General features: G+C 37.2%; 1 protein-coding gene across 1 annotated transcript in view; it reads left to right on the top strand.

The window, feature by feature from the left end:
* The first annotated feature begins 7,924 nt into the window (after positions 1–7,924).
* wu:fb13g09 (ATP-binding cassette sub-family C member 5) overlaps positions 7,925–19,841 on the top strand; it is a 78,103-nt gene continuing 66,186 nt past the window's right edge. Inside the window, exon 1 of the mRNA XM_059345854.1 lies at positions 7,925–8,015. The gene's annotated coding sequence lies outside the window, so the exon portion shown is untranslated. The remainder of the gene's footprint in view (positions 8,016–19,841) is intronic.

Raw genomic sequence — 19,841 nt, 5'->3', positions numbered from 1 at the left:
AGTATATGAAAATGTTTGAGTTTCGTATCTGCTCAGAGATGCTGGTTGTAAGATGTGTGTGTGTGTGTGTGTGTGTGTGTGTGCATGCGCGTGTGTGTGTGTGTGTGTGTGTGTGTGTGCTAGTGCCTGACTGATATTGGATTTTCTTTTTTTTTTTAAGATTGTTTCCAACTTCAGACGGAAAAAAATCACTGATTACCAATATGGCAGCCGATATTTATATATATACAGTACAGGCCAAAAGTTTGGACACACACCTTCTCATTCAATGCGTTTTTCTTTATTTTCATGACTATTGACGTTGTAGATTCTCACTGAAGGCATCAAAACTATGAATGAACACATATGGAATTATGTACTTAACAAAAAAAGTGTGAAATAACTGAAAAAATGTCTTGTATTTTAGATTCCTCAAAGTAACCACCCTTTGCTTACTAGAATATAAGACATGTTTTCAGTTATTTCACACTTTTTTGTTAAGTACATAATTCCACATGTGTTCATTAATAGTTTTGATGAATCTACAATGTAAATAGTCATGAAAATAAAGGAAACGCATTGAATGAGAAGGTGTGTCCAAACTTTTGGCCTGTACACTTATTTTTTTCGCTAGAATAAAAATATTCTGTGAATTGTGCACCAATATCACCAATATTACTATGCAAAGGTACTCAGAAGGCTGCTTTCCTATAGGAATAACTTTCTTAAAGAACATTTAACATTATTATACACTGTACATTCGTTGTCAACTTGGCTGTCTTTGGAGTAGTAGTAGTTATTTTATTCTTCTGGGCAAACTATAATCCAGATTCCAAAAAAGTTGGGATGAACAGACTGTGATAACTGACTTGCTTGCCTCTTGTGTATGTGTATGTGTATGTGTATGTGTATGTGTATGTGTATGTGTATGTGTTTATGTGGTTGTGGTGAAGTTGTCCAAACATATTTAATCCTGCCAACCTCCACTATGAGTCCTGGGAGACGCACACAAATGCACCTGTGAAAAGACGAGTGCTTTACATCTGAGTATGTGCCCGTTCTTGCTTGAAGGTCATTATTCTTTCTGATGTCTGTATTTTTTTTTTGTTCTTATAGAAGCTGCACTCAAGGCTGGTTTTAGAACCTTACATAAGTGTGTCTTTCAAAAGCAAATTAAGCCCAGCTCTCAGGCTCACTGAAGGCAGAGCACCGCAGCATCACACTTTACTGGGAAACACACCTAGGGGATCATGTTAATGATGTTTAATTGGTGAGGCAGTTGTTGTGTGTTGTTGCTGCCACGGTTCGTACACAACATTTGTGTGTGTGTGTGTGTGTGTGTGCCTGCATCCATATATTAAGTGGTTATACAACAGTGTACAGAGGGGAGGTTTTCTCCTCCATCTTTGCCAGATAGGGAGCTTTTGCCACCAGGACTGGAGGTTCCTCCCAGAAGCCCAGTCAAGCGTTGTTAATGCGCCTCCACTGGGCTGTTTGGCGGCGTGCTCTCTTCCCTCGTCGCTCTGAGAAACAATGGTTTATTATTACACATGATTTGCTCTCGTCGGCCTACTCCATCTCCTATGGGCATTGAATGTGAAAAATTAGCGTTCATGCACTTGTCAGCGTACTAGTCCTTGTACCTGAATTAATAATGAGTATGATTTGCCTACGAGCTCCTACAAGGCTCTTCCTTTCCGTATGCATGTATTTATTATTAACGGCATTGGTTTGAACGCGAAGACAGCTTCATTGGTGAAAAGTAAACTATCTGTCAGTGGTGGGAGTGGAGCCGTTTGCATGTTAAATACAGTATGTAACCTCCAACCCACTTGGTTTGTAGGCTTCTGTCAAGCATGATTAGAAAAGAGAGTGAATGCTGGTGCTGTGATGTAGTGTGTTATTTTTTAATATGTAGTAGTAAGAGCAGAGATCAGGCCTGCCTCTCAACTGGAAATGTTCTGGTCATTTGTTATGATGATGATGTTACTGATAGATGAACGAGTCCATACTTTTCAGCTTCTGCCTGCTTGATGGTGCACTTGGGATGGTGATAGATGCTGCCTGTGTGGAGTTGTGCATCACTACACATCCTCTCCACAATCTCAGACTTGATCTCAGCAGAACATCCCTGATGACAACATGCACACCTCACTCCAGCTTCTCCTCCCTCCCACTCATTAGCTTTCACTCACTCTCCTCCACATAAACAAAACACTAATATGCTGCTTTCTTTTTCTTTTTCCGAAGCTGCTTTCTCTCTTGCGTTTCCTCCCAACTGAGTTGCCTTTCCTACGCACTGATTGACTGCAGGCGCTCGCAATTTATCTCTTTTACAGCTGTGTTTGTGTGTGTGTGTGTGCACAAACATGCTTGTGATTGTGCAGCAGGTTCTCGGGCATCACACAAGGAGGTAAACACAGACTAATTAAATCCAGCACCAGTCCCTGGTGAATGCCGCTCTCCATTCACTGTTGTCTTCTCGTCGCTGCGACACAGTGAGGAGCCTCATTAATTCAATTCAAGGTGTACGCAAGCGAAAGCCATCCGGCGGAGTGATTTAGCTCACCACCGCTGTAGGACGACTCCCACCTTGTGATCATCGTGTTTGAAGATGTCCTTGGCATCTGCTGATGTTGAGCTTTAGCTGAGCCTGAATGTTACATTTAAGGGCATTGCTGTCACTTCCTGGAATGAGTTTGTAAATCCATCACGTTTAAGATGTGTATAATTGGACGTGAGGAGATAACCAGGTTCTTTTGGGTGATATCATGATGCTCAAGATACCGTTAATTACCTTTTTCCCCTCGTGTTGCTTCCTGGAGGCATCCTCATCTCCTTAATTATGATTATGGCCTCCCTTGAGCGAGCAGGTGAGAGGATGCTGGCTGTGCGTGCAGTGATTGTGGTCTGTAATAAGATAAACAATCACAACAGAAAGTGGATTAGAGGAACACAGAGGAGGCATCACTTCTAAGCTTGTCCACACTGGTCATGGACCAACAGGTTTGAAGTTGAAGAGTTTGGACACTCTGACAAACTGGCGTCTCACCGGCTGTCACCGGATAAATCAGCACATATCTAGATCTTAACTAGATGAAGCTCCAAAAGCTCTTTGGCACGATGTGGTGAGTCAACAGCTCCTCCTGTTGAGCGCAACAGAAGCTACACCTCACACACACACACACACACACTACATTTTTCCCCTGTCAGGCGGAGGGGCCAGCAGCACCGGGGGTGATTTGCATTGACAGCGGGTGTATGGCCACAGCGCTGGGGGACATGTTCATGCGGGTTTCTATCTCAATAAAAGCTCCACGGTCCTCATTAATTTATGTATGCATAAAAGCTCCTAAAATTGACTCTATTTCCAGGGTGCCAGTGCTGCAGCACCGAAATGCAGTGCAGCTCCAGAAACACTTGCCTGTAGGCGATTGGAATGACATCTTAGGAAACCAAAAACTATGGAATATTAAAACTAGAACTAAAGAGATTTCTGTTTCTTTGAGGATTATTAGTCTGGCAGGTAGCAAATCATGTTTTGTACAATGTATTTTTTGTTTACTGCGTTCGGGTATGCTCAGAGAATTGCATGCACTTTTTAGCCTGAATGAATGGCAAGTGTTGAAATAATTGCTTTACACTGCTCTCTGGGGTGTCTGGGCACAGGATATTAAGCTGCGGATTTCAGTGGAGTATGACACGCAGTGCATCTCACTGTTTAATTCAATGTCTCTGTCACCTCCTTCCTTCTCTCCCCACTTGTGCACATAGATCTTTATAGAAAGTAGGAAAGCACAGCAATGAATTTGCACCTACTTAGCAGACTCTGCCACATCAGATGCTCAGACCCTACATGTGAGAGTCTCTGTACTTTGGGAAATGTATTCATTGGATTCTTTTTTAAAAATCCTTGCCTTTTAATCTGCTCACTCTTAGAAAATGTCTTGACCAAAGATCCTCCTGCCGTTAAAGTCCAGCAGTGGTATTTCTGGCCCATTAGTTGCTAAAACCAGTGGGCCTGATCAGTGTGTTTGATCTGAAATGCCAGCTCAGTGCGGCTCATGCCAGGTTAGATGGGATAGTGAAACTCCCCTAATGAGCGATGGCCGCTCTCCATGCTGTTATAAATCGAGTGACCTTTACCAAAGAAGAATTGCTCTGCACCGACAGCAATTATCTGCACAGTGGAAACTTATTTGAGAAAGTTTATTTTTAGGAATAGAAGTGTTTGAGTCTTTGACATGTTCTCTATTGTCCTAGTTCTGTCCTTAGACACTGACTTTAAGTATTTATTATGTTTGGCAGCAAAGAGCTGGCAAAGCCTTCTCATGTGGTGTTTGCAGTTAAGCGGTTGTAGGATTTTCATTAAGTTTTGTCGAACTGCAAACACCTGAAGGCCTGCGGGGATACCTGACATCTTAGAGGTTAGCAGGGAAAATGAGCGCTATTACCCAGATAATCTGAGCCAGGGCTGCTTCAAAGCAAGAAGGCTTAACCCCTAATAGGGCACTCATTGAAATACTTGCAAAGAATATTGGAGGATATTACAATATTACATACTGCCAGAATGTGTAAAAATAAAAACATACGGACCCAGGGGAGGGGGGTAATATTTTGAGAAAAAAGTTTACGACATTAAAGGGGCAAATGTACAAGAAAAAATTGCAGATTTATGAGATTTAAAGTGGGGAATCTACAAGAAAAAATTTGCTTTTTCCCCACATTTTTCTCGTAAATCTGTGACTTTTTTCGCTCAGATTTGCCACTTTAAATCTCTTAAATTTGCAACTTTTTTTCTTGTAGATTTGCCACTTTAATCTAGTAAATTTGCAACTTTTATCTCGAAAATATTACCTTTACCTTTTGATATCCACTGAAGTTACCAAATATAGTTCTTCGCCCGATAAAGGGTTAAAAGAGGGGAAGTCATGGGGTCAAATTGCATCATATCATTGGGGGCAAAACATCTGCAGTAAATTTTAGTCTGCACTTGCCGAGAGCCTCATTAGGTGCCGATCGATCATAAACACCTTTGTTCTGAGTGAACCCAATGAGGTCCTGATCAGAAACCATTCTCACCTTTTAACCCTCCAAACATCACAGCTCCCGTTACACTGTACCAGAATGACATGAAGTCATTTGACCATAACCCATTGAAGCCTGGAAAGCGGAAACGTCGTTTTGTAGTATTTGTATAAGCTCTCAAATACTTTTTGAATTTCATTTCTATCTGCTACAGAGGCTGAAAAATCTATTATTTAGTAGAAGAGTTGACACTTCTGTTGATTTTCCAGAAAAACTTCAGGTTTTAGGGGCTTATTTTAAAATCACCCAGAGGTCTCAGAAGTATGCAGCTACATAATACTTACAAATGACATGGTTACAGGACTGTAAGGAAAGGCTTCAGTGTCTAATGTTAAATCTTCTCTCTACTTTAGTGTCTGATGCGACGTATCATCTGGTGGAATTTTCAAGTCTGTTCAGTTTCTGTGTTTTAATATCAAAAGAGTTGACAGAAATTCAGACTGTCCCCTGTTTTTGATATCAATAATTATTAGTATAACTAATAAAATTCTTATTTTGGTTTTAGTTTCAGTTTTAGTTCGCCATGATAACTGGTAGGTAGGAGAATGGAACCTCTGGAGACCTCTTTTGTGTCCCGTGTTACATAACTTACAAACTTAACTACCGTACATTATGTAACAATATTGACAAAATCATTACAAGTAATTATTTAAACCCAAACCACAATCTTTCACTAAACCTAACTAAGTCGTTTTGTTGCCTAAGCAGGTGGTGCATTGCAGGGGGTTTTGGAGATACAGTACATGTTATTGGACAACACAGGTGAGATGGTGCATAACTTTTCGAAAGATATCATTTGAGGATATGTAAATATACGGGATATAAGAGGGTCTGGTGCTCATGAGAACACTTGCTTTTGTCCACCAGTTTGGGGTCACCAAACTCACAAATAAGTTACTGCTGCTTTAACTTGTACTTAAACTCTTTACTCTTCAACAGATCCTGTGGTATTTTCACAATAATAAAAAAAACTGAAGAGAAAAAGTCATCATTGGTGTGATTTTATAGTGTTGGAATACAAAATCTAATTGGCTGATGAAGTACACGGTAAAAAAAGATAAACAATAGCTTCTCAATAAAATTGAGCCAACAGATTGCACGCAATATTATTAATTAAATCTAACTACGTTACAAGTTGAGTTAATAACAACTTAACAGGAAGTGCCTGTTAAAATTAATTAAAACTGACTCATTCTATTGTGTTGGATTCATTCAAAATTCTCTTGATTAATTACATACACATAAAGATTATATTTAATGTGATCAAAATAAGTAGATTCTTTCTCAAACATTTTTATATTAAAGTTACTTAAACAACTGCCTCAAAATCAAGGACGCATTTATATTTAATACATTTTATCAAATATATTGAGTAAAATAAAATGACTACAGAATCATTTATTACAGTGTAGAAACAGTCTCAGTAATTTCTTACATGACGCAAGAATAGAAACTGACGACCTGCCGATGACTTGGTGTCTAAAGAAAGCTCTTCCTGGAGTTCCTCCTTCAGCTCAGTATGGATGAGATGTGGAGCAGAATATGGGATGAGCTCGCTGGTCCTGGACCCAGAATCACAATGAGGAGCTGGATGTGATGAACGGAGGAGGAGGAGGAGGAGGAGGAGGAGGAGGAGCAGGTGAGGCAGCACTGAAATGACAGCTGAAAGCAGCTCAGTTTACATGAACACTTTTAAATGTTGACAGCAACAAGTTGATTGGTTAACCCTTTATCAGGCGAAGAACTATATTTGGTAACTTCAGCGGATATCAAAATGGGGTCCCCATGTCTCTCTGTTTGGTCGTAGAACCACAAATTTACTAGATTAGTAAAGTGCAAAGTGCAAAATCTACAAGAAAAAAATGTGCAGATTTAAGAGATTTAAAGTTGCAAATCTGCTCAAAAAAAGTTGCAGATTTACGAGACAAAAGTGGGGAAAAAAACTACCTTTTTCTTGCAGATTCACCGTTTTAAATCTCATAATGTCATAAATCTGCACATTTTTTACTCGTAGATTTGACACCTTATTCTCGTAAACTTTTTTTCCCCAAAATATTACCCCCCTCCCCCGGGTCCGTATGTTTTTTTTACACATTCTGGCTGTATGTAATATCCTCCAATATTCTCTAGGGTTGAAATCTGGAATGTGCATGTATTTCAATGGTTGTTCTATTAAGGGTTAAAAGAGGGCAGAGAGGAATCCGATAGGTTGACGTGGAAAATGACAATCAGCTGATTGAGTTGACAGTATTGGGATCATTCATATGAATAAATATGGAAAGCATGGAGCATGAAACGTCAGTCTGATTGGTTAAGCTTCATTTGACACAAATACTGCATTACATAATGTTATTATACTTAAAGATATAAGTAACAACAACTCACCAACTTGTTTTTGAGCAGACAACTGTCTTCCTTTGTTGTGCTAACTTACATTATTGCCCTAAATGTCAATAATTTATATTTCCAAGTTTTACCAAATTAAATCACTGTTTTAGGCCAAAAAATACAAGTTGTTTTTTTTTGCAGTGTAGGTGGCTGGCGTCATGAGGAGATGATTTAGGAAAGAAAAAAAAAAAAAAAAAAAAGTTGACAAAAAATGACGATTGGCGATTATTTTAACAGTGTGACGATATTGTACTCACTTTATAGTAGACAGGGTACTTTTATTATCATATTATAATTATGATATTTTCATAAGGATTAGTCTACTTTTTCCCCCAAACTGACAGATTAAACTGACAGATAAACTGCTCACCGGCGGACTGTTACACGTTTTTGATCATTGCTCACGTTAGCGGTGACGTATCAGTTGCCATGGAGACTGCCCTCCTTTAAAAAGGCCTCGACTTGTTGTTGTTGTTGTTGTTGTTGTGGGTCCGAGGAGTTTCCCCCCATAGGAAGCAGCCTGGCCCAGAAACATGGCTCCATTGAGGGTCTGCTGGACTGTAAGTAGCAGTAGTTGTTTTTTTATGTTGATTTTATGATTTTACGATTTTTTGTTTTTATTTGTATACATGCATATTTTATTTTGTGCAGGCAGTACATTTTACATTTTATTTTATTTGTTTTTATCCCATTTTTAATTTATTTTATCTTATTGCATCTTACTGTTCTGTTGTTTACATCTCTTTGTATTGTTATCTATCTATTGTTTGTGCAGCACTTTGGAAACCTTGTGTTTGCTAAAATTGTGCTATATAAATAAAGTGGACTGGATTGAACTGTTCGCTGTAGGGTCAGAAAACAAGAGATTTAAAAAGTGATATTTGCTACATTCAAGTGATTCTCCCACTGATAGTGTTCACAACTTCATATGTGGAATATTTCTGAATTTCTAACATGCTGTAACTTTTCACTAAGGTTTCCAGAAATGTCAGAGGCCATAGAAGTCATTTTTAAAAGTGTTTTTATTATGTTACAAAATGGGTTACACACATCTCTGGTTAACAGAAGATTAACTTTTCACTCATAGCAGCACCAGCAGATTCACATTTTTGACTATTTGTAACTAACGATACTTCACTTTTGGCATTTATTATTTTTGCATTTATTTTACTTTTTAAACTATTTTATATAAAACCTAACCAGGAACTTTTTTGCCCTAGTTTTTCCAGCCTAAACTGAATAAAACTGTGTTCATCGCCTAAACCAGGGGTGTCAAACTCTGGCCCGCGGGCCAAATTTGGCCCACAGTGTAATTTTATTTGGCCCGCGAGGCAATACCAAATTATTATATAATTATTGTACTATAAAAGCTGACCCGCCAGTATTATACGGCACATTTACCGCTAATACTACAAATCCCACAATGCCCTGCTGTTGTTTTGGCGCGTCAATCAGGACAGGACCCAGAAACGCGCTCCTTAGTGACAGTCGTCATAGCAACCTTTTGAAAAAGTTTATTTTGAAATTTAAATCAGAAGGATGCAAATAGAAAAGAGGCATACGATTTTTATTTAATTTTTATTTAATAAATTAATGACATTGATGTGTTTTTTATTTGAAATTTGATTTTGCATGTCTGCACTATTTAGTTATATATTGCATGTTTATAAGCGTTGCTGGTTCCATATTTAATGTTAAAGCAAAACATGTTTGGTATATATTAAAAGGTTTATTTGTTCAATGTTGGCCCGCGATTTTATTCAAGTTTTAAATTTTGGCCCATTGTGTATTTGAGTTTGACACCCCTGGCCTAAACCATATAAACTGTTTACAAACAGTAAGTGGCAGTTCCCTTATTTATTAGCAATATACATAATATGGTTCACAGAAAATGTGAGGAAACTTTTTGACTGCAGTAACCCTGGTTGAACCACAGAGTGTCAGTGTCATTGAAAGTTCAGCCGTCTAATGTCTTTTGATTCCTTGCTGCACAGCTTGATCAAGATCCCAGGGATACATTCTTGCAAAATCAACAATGACAGCCCCTGAGCTTTCGCTCAATGCATGACTGACCCCTTATTAAACCTGATTGGTTGTCAACTTGTGAGCTCTGTTCCCTGAGTTACTGTCAGGGATTTTGTGGTTTGCCCAGAGAAGCAGCAGCATCTCAAACAGGAGGCAAAGACACCAAAACCACTGAAACAATCAGTTTGCACTGCTCATATTCTGTTTTTGAGGCAGGTAGCAGAAGCTTTTCAGATCAGGTGTCACTAACCAGCTCACTCACTGTTTGTACAGTACCATAGTTTTGTTTTTATATCATTCAAGTGCATTGTAACAAAGAGGCCTCTAGTTAAAGGAGGATGCCAGGTGAGCTGATATAAAGAGCAACAAAGTCGACGTAGTGAGGAGATTTAAAAAACAACAACACAGGATTTTTTGGCTGTTGTCGCTGTTTTGGCCGCTTTGAAACCAAAACTTGTTATTTTACAAACATGTTTGTTAAGTTAAGTTGTTGTTGTGTAAGTTAACTTCCATATGCGAATATGAGAAGCCTGCAACATGTGCACCATGCTCTCTTCAGTTGCATTATGTAAATAGCAAGAAACCTGCATTCTAATAAATGCCAAGTAATTACAATGTGCAATGCTACTGACTGATTTATGAATATTAATGGCATTTGACAACTCTCCACAAAAGAACAAACAAGCTGTGCTCTGCATTTATCTACTGGAACATTTAAGGTGTCATCCATGGAGAAGGAATTTGCAAAAACAGCCTGAAATTCTGTTAACAAACAGCTATTGGCAATGCACCTTGCATATATTTAGCTGTTTGGTGATTTCTTTTTCCTACTCCTGTGGATAATAGTCAAATATACGCAGTGTAATGTGGATGTATTTCTAGTGAAATGTTCCCAGCCAGCCATCTCAGTAAATGCAAAGCTTCTTTTTTTGTCTCACAGAAACAGAAACAGAGCAGGGTCATTTTTCTAGGCTTAACACTTTGCACCTCCATTCAACAATCACTGTCACAGAAGAGGCAGAGAAACCAATTTATTTTCGGACAGTATCCTCAATAGGCCATAAATAGTGCAAATGTCTCCCCTACAGCAGAGTTGGCAGCTCAGTGAGGCACCATATGAAGATATTTTTGTGAGGACTGTGTGAAGGTTAACGTCAAGAAACTCCAAATGTATCAGCAGCACGTCAAACACTTGAGTCTTCATTGTGTAAGTTTTAGGAGTCCATAGCTTCATACTGAAGAATCATTTCCACCTGGGATCCATTACCTCTAACACTAAAAGACTCATTTCTTAAGTAATTTCACATTAAATCACTACTAATTTTTGACTCTGCCATCCCTTTGTTGTGAAGAAAAGTGTTCAAGACGCCAGGTGAAATGACAAACTCAACAAAAATAAGACTGCAATACGAAAAGTTACGTAGACATTGCACATGAAATGTTCTTAATATTCTCAAAAGTGGCATGCTATTTATACTCTTTCCCATAAGATAGCGTTGTTGAATCATGTCCATTTATGCTAACATGGTCCATCATTTTACGTAAAATATAAGCTACAAATTGGAGCTGCAAAATATCAGCTACAAAGCCGATATCTCTCTTCACAGCCACTAGACTCGTTTGACAAAAACAGTATTTGAACACAAAGACTAGTAGTAGTAGAATCATTTCCACCAGGGATCCATTACCTGTAACACTAAAAGACTCTTTTCTTAAGTAATTTCACATTATATCACTACTAATTTTTGACTCTGCCATCCCTTTGTTGTGAAGAAAAGTGTTCAAGACGCCAGGTGACATAGTATCAAGACTGAGAAATGACAAACTCAACAAAAATAAGACTGCAAGGGGTGTGGTGAGTACGGGGCGTTAAATTACATACGAAAAGTTACGTAGACATTGCACATGAAATGTTCTTAATATTCTCAAAAGTGGCATGCTATTTATACTCTTTCCCATCGTGTCCATTTATGATAACATGGTCCATCATTTTACACAAAATATAAGCTACAAATTGGAGCTGCAAAATATCAGCTACAAAGCCGATATCTCTCTTCAAAGCCACTAGACTCGTTTGACAAAAACAGTAATTGAACCAGGCGGCAATCTCCGTGTCTGAGCATGGAGGCCAACCAGGAAGTGCCTTAAGCCTGCAATTCACCGAAAATTCCAGCAGGGGGCGCTAAGTTTGGCTGCAAAAAAAATCTGCCCATTCATTTCGATGCAAAATTTGAAAACTTCTCACTTGATTTATTACCTCAGAAACATTTTTCAGGGACAGCAGTATGGTCTCAATCACTAGTAAAAAATAATCTTCAAGACAATTTGATGTCAATAGATCTAATAATGGCCCCATTTAGAAGAAAATAGAAGATAAAGAATCGTATGATTTGGGGCGGGGCTACCTTTGATTGACAGGTCACTGACAAGGCGAGCCGTCACCAGGAGAGAAGCAGAGCAATGCGTATCCACGGCAACGTGCCAATAAAGTTATATATAACGTTATATAGATAGAAAAGAGGACGTTTAGCGGTTTGGTCTCATAACTTTGACCCTTTCACTGTATTTTCACTTAATGACAGTTTATCTGAACGTTTTGTTCAGTAAATGTCTTGTTCAGTGTTTGGTTGGACTAACAGACACTCCAAGGAGTCGCTGCTCAGTTTTCTGAGGTCAGAAAGATACATTTTGGTTTTGTTTTTTTTTGCTAGCCAAAACTAACATCCCAGTTAATGCTCCAGTTAATGCTAACATGAATTAGCAGCAGCTTCTCTCAGTCAGGTTGAGGTGTAGAGAGGCTGTAGTCAGTGATCAGATCCCTCTCCTCCTCCACAGTCCAAATATGGTCATGCTTCCTGTATCAGAAACAAGATGGCGACGAGTATAAACGCTGAACTCGATGCTTCCAACGGGCCACAAACCAATGGGTGACATCACGGTGACTACATCCATTATTTATACAGTCTATGAATTGAACACAAAGACTACAGAAGTTGCGGGTCTACCGCTGCCTCATGTGATTTGAGTGAATCTGAAGCAGCCCTCTGACATCACAAAATCACATAATAACACAAACAAACCAATCATCAAAGCAGTCGGGTACATTGCTTAGCTTCTCCATCTGGGGGCGCTCTAACCGCCATATTACACCTCATACAAGCCCACTCCAAAAATTGGAGCTGTCCCTTTAACTTTTCCTGGAAATCAGGGAACTTTTGAAAAATTAATGTGTTATGTTTTAAGGGCAGACATTCAGAGGAAAGTAGGACATTTTGAGCAATGCCAAAAAAAACGCTATTTCCACACTGCATGTCGCTCATGGGAGTTTGATTTTGTGACACTGAATGTGCCGTAGTGGCTGGTAGAGAGTCTAAGCAGGTTTAATTTAGTGAGTCTGTGTTTTTTTCACTAATTTGACTGTACATTGGCAAATGCTGCAGCTGCAAAATTGTCTTTTTTATGATATATCAGTCCCATCACAATCAGCCTATGGTTTTTTTCTCGCCCTTTCTTTAAAATAGTCAGAATCTCATTTCCTCTTACGAGTCCCAGGATAATTTGATGGCAGTATTTTGGTCCCTCTAGTCCCACATTTACATACGTCACAGGCTTCAATAGAATTCACAAGATTAGACACAACATTTACTACAAAAGTAGTAGACAGGGAGTTATTCTTGATCACTCTATTAAGAATTTTTCATGTAGCTTTAATGTTATTTTTATTTATTTTCCTTCAACTTCTTAGTATAATAATGATTCTTAGCTTCACTCATGATCACTATGAGTTATTTTAATATTTTTTGTATTTAATTTCAGTGAAACTTAGCTCTATAATTCATTTAAAAAAAAAAACAATTCTGTATTCTTCATACAGGCTTTTTGCAACCCCTTTTATTACCCCAGGCTACTTACTGTAATTATGTTTCCTATAAATCTCCATTAGAGGACAAGTCTTGTCATATGGCCATGAGTATATTCCTCACCAGTCCTCTAATGCAGCTATTCTCAACCTTGGGGTTGGGACCCCAGTTGGGGTCGCGAGATGATTTCTGGGGGTCGCCAAATCATTTTGGAAGACAGCTCTGTCTCCACTGTGTCTTTTTGGTCACTTAATGTCTGTCTTTTTTGGTCATTTTGTGTTTGTTTTTTTACTCATTTTGTGTCTTTTTTTTGATAATTTTGTGGTCAATTTGTATCTTTTTTGGTCATTTTGTGTCTTTTTTGGTAATTTTGTTTCTTTTTGGGGTCATTTTGTGTCTTTTTTGGTGATTTTGTGTCTTTTTTGGTGATTTTGTGTCTTTTTTTGATAATTTTGTGGTCAATTTGTGTCTTTTTTGGTCATTTTGTTTCCTTTTTTTGGTAATTTTGTTTCTTTTTGGGGTCATTTTGTGTCTTTTTTGGTCAATTTGTGTCTTTTTTTGGTCATTTTGTGTCTTTTTTGGTCAATTTGTGTCTGTTTTGGTCATTTTTTTTCCTTTTTTTGGTAATTTTGTTTCTTTTTGGGGTCATTTTGTGTCTTTTTTGGTCAATTTGTGTCTTTTTTTGGTCATTTTGTGTCTTTTTTTGATAATTTTGTGGTCAATTTGTGTCTTTTTTGGTCATTTTGTTTCCTTTTTTTGGTAATTTTGTTTCTTTTTGGGGTCATTTTGTGTCTTTTTTGGTCAATTTGTGTCTTTTTTTGGTCATTTTGTGTCTTTTTTGGTCAATTTGTGTCTTTTTTGGTCATTTTGTTTCCTTTTTTTGGTCATTTTGTTTCTTTTTGGGGTCATTTTGTGTCTTTTTTGGTCATTTTGTGTCTTTTTTTGGTCATTTTGTGTCTTTTTTGGTCATTTTGTGTCTTTTTTGGTCATTTTGTTTCCTTTTTTTGGTAATTTTGTTTCTTTTTGGGGTCATTTTGTGTCTTTTTTGGTCATTTCGTGTCTTTTTTTGGTCATTTTGTGTCTTTTTTGGTCATTTTGCGTCTTTTTTGGTCATTTTGTTTCCTTTTTTTGGTCATTTTGTTTCTTTTTGGGGTCATTTTGTGTCTTTTTTGGTCAATTTGTGTCTTTTTTTGGTCATTTTGTGTCTTTTTTTGGTGATTTTGTGTCTTTTTTGGTCATTTTGTTTCCTTTTTTTGTCATTTTGTTTCTTTTTTGGGTGATCTGAACTGTGCGTGTGAGATTCTGTTCAGTCGCGGACAACATGGATGTTAAATTGGGGGTCGCGACTCAGAAAGGTTGAGAACTACTGCTCTAAAGTGTTATTTTCTAATTAATGCATTATCTTATCTGTTCTTAGCCCAACAACTTTAGACCTCTTTACTTCCTTATCTTTCTTCGGTTGACAATCATACGCTGCAAATACATTCATTCATCAGTAGCTCACTATTAACACTACTCGCCACCACATTTCACGTAATACTGGTGGAAGAGAAGAAGTTGTGTGAGCGAACTGTGCTCCAGACTCCGGCTCGGCAGTTATCATAAATGTCCCAGGAGGTTGATAGCGAGGTGCAGATTCAGAGCATTGATTGCAGAAGTCCAGCAAATTTCTCAGCTCAGTAAAGTGAGACCCTGTCGATGATTTTCCTCACTATTTCACGTATTGCTTTTTTTTTTTTTTTTTTTTCCCCTGTCTGTCAGCGGTGCAGAGAAGGCTGCCAGCGAGATTGCATCACTGTATTAAGTCACAGGGAATACAGATACTGCAAGAAAAGTAGAGGCAGAGTCTAAAAAACTGTCGAAATACTCTTTATATTTGCTGACAGCACAGCAACTGTGCAGGATATAACTTAATTAGTCTCTCTTATCACACCTTAAAGTGCAATGAATTCATGATGGAATAAACCTGTTAAAACAAAAGCCCGTACCAAGCACCATGCAATGTCTTATTGATAGGAGTTTTACTTTGAAATTATATTTCTGTTTTATTTCATTAGGGCTGAAGTAGAGACGCGACCCCAGCAGGTCTGTGCATGGCAAACAGATTTTTCAAACGTGGAGTTTAGCTTAATATAATGCTCAAGGGAGACATGATTAAACACAGTCAGAAGGACTCCTGAATGGCAAACATGCCCACACTGACGTGACATTTAATTATGTTGTCCACGGTGGATGTGGCACATCCTGAAGAAGTGTTAATTGCTACGACAGGGACGGGAAACGGCAGGAAATATAAACTAAACTACAAGCTTCGCCAGCTGCTTGTACATTATGGCAGTTAGCACACACACACGGCTAAATGTAGTTCATCCAACGCAGAGGTGTTCTGGATCTGGATGTGGATAGAGCAGCTATTCTCAACCTTGGGGTCGGGACCCCAATTGGGGTCGCGAGATGATTTCTGGGGTTCGCCAAATCATTTTGGAAGTCAGCTCTGTCTCCACTGTGTTAAAGTGTTCATGTGTTAATGTGTTATAGTCTTTTTGATCACTTAACGTCTTTTTTTGGTCATTTTGTGTCTTTTTTTTAATCATTTTGTGTCTTTTTTTTTTTTTTATCATTTTGTGGTCATTTTGTGTCTTTTTTGGTCATTTTTGGTCATTGAGTGGTCAATTTGTTGTTTTTTTTGGTCACTTGTTTCTTTTTTTGGACATTTTGTGTCTTTTTTTGGGTCATTTTGTGACTTTTCTGGTCATTTTGTGTCTTTTTTGTGAATTTGTGTCTTTTTTTTGGACAATTTGTGTCTTTTTGGTCATTTTGTGTCTTTTTTGGTCATTTTGTGTCTTTTTTTGGTCATTTCGTGGTCAATTTGTGTCTTTTTTGATCATTTTGTGGTCAATTTGTGTCTTTTTTGGTCATTTTGTTTCCTTTTTTGGACATTTTGTGTCTTTTTTTGGTCATTTTGTGTCTTTTTTTGGTCATTTTGTTTATTTTTTGGGTTAATTTTGTGCCTTTTTTTGGTCAATTTGTGTCTTTTTTTGGACAATTTGTGTCTTTTTGGTCATTTTGGTTCTTTTTTGGTCATTTTGTGTCTTTTTTGGTCATTTTGTGTCTTTTTTTGATAATTTTGTGGTCAATTTGTGTCTTTTTTGGTCATTTTGTTTCCATTTTTTGGTAATTTTGTTTCTTTTTGGGGTCATTTTGTGTCTTTTTTGGTCAATTTGTGTCTGTTTTGATCATTTTGTGGTCAATTTTTGTCTTTTTTGGTAATTTTGTTTCCTTTTTTGGGTCATTTTGTTTCTTTTTTGGATGATCTGAACTGTGCGTGTGAGATTGTGTTCAGTGAGCAGGGGTCGCGGACAACATGCATGTTAAATTGGGGGTCACGACTCAAAAAGGTTGAGAACTAGAGGACCAGAAGCAAATATTGTGTTTTCTAACTTAATATTCCCTCACAAGGCATTTTTGTGCCATTTAAAGCATTAAATTAATGAAATATTGGCATAAAACTAATTACAGAGTATATTTCCATATCCTCATACTTCACTTTTTATTAAAGAAACCAACCGGCTGACACACAGGCACGTCAATAACGATATATAGGAGAAAACATCTGTTTTCGTCACATTATTTTTGCTTTCACAAATAATGTGTTTGGATTCTCTACTTTATTCCTCATGTCTGGACAGATGCTCTGCTGCCACACTCAGTGATGGTTCCTCGTGATAAGAAATGTCTATTTACATCCTCTGGATAGATGGAAGTGTGTGTGTGTGTGTGTGTGTGTGTTCTTGTACTTCCTACATAGTGAGGACCGGAACACGTTTTTAACCAACAGAGTGAGGACATTTTTGCAAAGTGAGGACATTTCAGCCGGTCCTCACTTCTTTAAAGGCTTTTTTGAGATTTCAGACTTTGTTTTAAGGGTTAAAGGTTACATGATAATGATAATTAACTGAAACTGTATTGTGTGGTTACAAAACTAACTAAAATTATATTCGTTTTGGTCTTTGTCAACTTTTTTCATACATAATGAAGATGGATCAGACAAAGGAAATAAAGGCAAAATTCACTGTGACCTCTTTTAATCTCCCACCCAACAAATACCCCATTACAAAACAACTAAAACTAATAAAAAGTCAACTAAAAGTAGCAAACTCACTCTAAAAACTCATTAAAACTAACTGAATTTGAAAACAAAAATTCACAACAAAATGAAAACTAAAACTAATGAAAAATTCAAAACTATTATAACCTCCTAGGGAATTCACTGTTCCAATCAGGGCCCTCACAAAGATAGAAGTACAAGAATGTGTGTGTGTCTGTGTGTGTGTGTGCTTTTACGGTTTCCTAGTTACTTCTTTATTTCAAGAAATGCAGGTACTTATTCTAGCATCATCAGTCATCACTTTGGCCACTCTGTAACTTTTCCTGAGCTCCTTTTTTTGTTTCCAGTTTGTTTATTTCAGCGAATCATCTAACCATCAATTTTATGTGTTTGAAAGCTTTTCTTTGTTTTTCCAGCAAAATAGAATCAATCATGTCAGAGAGGAAGCACATTTAGGGTTACACAATTGAAAGTAATTTTGGCCTGAAAGGCGGATAAAAAAGTTTGTGTTTCTTTGCATTGTTTTGCCCAATTATGATCAAAACTGCTGCAGGAGAAGAACAACAAGTCATTCCTGTAACTTTTGGAATAATTGCAACAAAACCCTCTAGTGCCACCATCAGGTGGACACAATCTGTGTTGTGCCACCATTACTCCTAACTCACATTTTGGCCTGTAAATTGTGTGCTACACTGTAAAAAATAATCTGTTTAATTTACAGAAAAATACCGGCAGCTGTGGTTGCCAGAACCTCACCACAAAAAATTACAGTGAGTGGGTTTTCTATTCTAAATTTAAATGTAAATATCAGCAAAAAATGTAATTTAGACTGAATAATCCTGTTATTTTTTAGGGTTATTGTGTCATTCATTCACACATCATGGTATTTCTCCATACATTTTGCATGAAAATGTTATATTTTTACAGCAAAACTGTGTGTTTCTTCCAGTTTATGACAGTAAAAGTAAAAGTTTTGTGCTATTCTTTGATTTACGGTAATTAAAAGTGTCTAATACGGTGATATACAATTTTTCATTTTACGCCCTGTTTCTGATGTATTTGACAGTGTTTTACTGTTATTTCTACAAACATTTTTTACAGTGTATGATGTGATTTGTCAGTACATACAGCATTCTCATATTCATGTTAGCAGTAATGATTTTGTGTGTAATCTATAATAATAATATATAATTTACCAGTGAACTATAGTGGATGTTTTGTGTTTCAGTGTGATTGACACTATATGACAATTTTATTTATTCATTTTCTGTAAATATTACATCATATATTAATGTTCCTGTTATTTTAGGAACTTTTGATACAATTTTAATACAATGATTTGTCTGTTGTTGTTGTTTTTTTTACAATTATTGGTAACGCTTTATATTAAGGTCCTTGTAATAACCATTAATTAACAAGTAATAAGGCCCTTGTAAGTCCTTACAAGATGCTTATTAACATTATTGTGTGTTTATAAGCTTATATAAGTGTTAATAATGGCATTACAAACACCCATGACCCACCCATTATGTCTTTGCCATGCCTTTATTAATCTTATTTTGTTTGCTTATCGATATTAAAATATACTTTATTGCTCATCTATTATAAGTTAACTATAAGTTAACTATGCTTTTTGCAACTACCGGATCTAAAGCGAGAACAATGCCTTATTACTTGTTAATTAATGGTTATTAAGGACCTTATTATAAAGCATTAACCCAATTATTCTCACTTAATAAGCCTCTTTTTGACACATTCGGCAGGATTTTTTCTAGGCTTTTTTCCTCTCTTTGACAGTTGGCTGCTCTTCTAGTAGCTCTTTGGTTGATAACTGTACTTTAATACTTTTCAGGCCTTTATCCTGAAGAGATGTAGCCAAAGTGCATATGGTATTACTAAAGACTTGTTTTTCACTGTGAACAAAGCCATTACTGTATTATGTGAGAAGACTTGTGTGTATTATGTGTATTTTACATCTATCTAGACATCTGTGGGCCATAATGTCATCCAACAAATGTAGTTGATAATAACAGAATAACTCCAGACAGAATATGAAGAGACAAACTTAATGCTCCATGTTTATTAATCCGTTCATTGCTGCTTCATTGCACTCTGTGCAAAAAAAACATAGTTTTTTTTTTCCACAATATTTTTATTTTATTTTCAGTTTATAACACTTTGACATACAGCTTTTACCAACCTGGTCTCACAGAAATCCGTGAAATAGCCACGGATTTCGCTGAACTCAAAATCCGTGGAATAGCTACGGAATCACTCAAATTTCCGTGAAACTGACACGGATTTGGCTACAATGCAAGTTAATGCCAGTCATATCCCGTGGCTATTCCAACATACAAAGTGATTATGTACATTCACTGAGTGAATATTTAGAA

Source organism: Centropristis striata, chromosome 12 (assembly GCF_030273125.1).
Source record: "Centropristis striata isolate RG_2023a ecotype Rhode Island chromosome 12, C.striata_1.0, whole genome shotgun sequence".
NCBI lineage: Eukaryota > Metazoa > Chordata > Actinopteri > Perciformes > Serranidae > Centropristis > Centropristis striata.
This window is presented reverse-complemented; position numbering and strand designations above follow the sequence as displayed.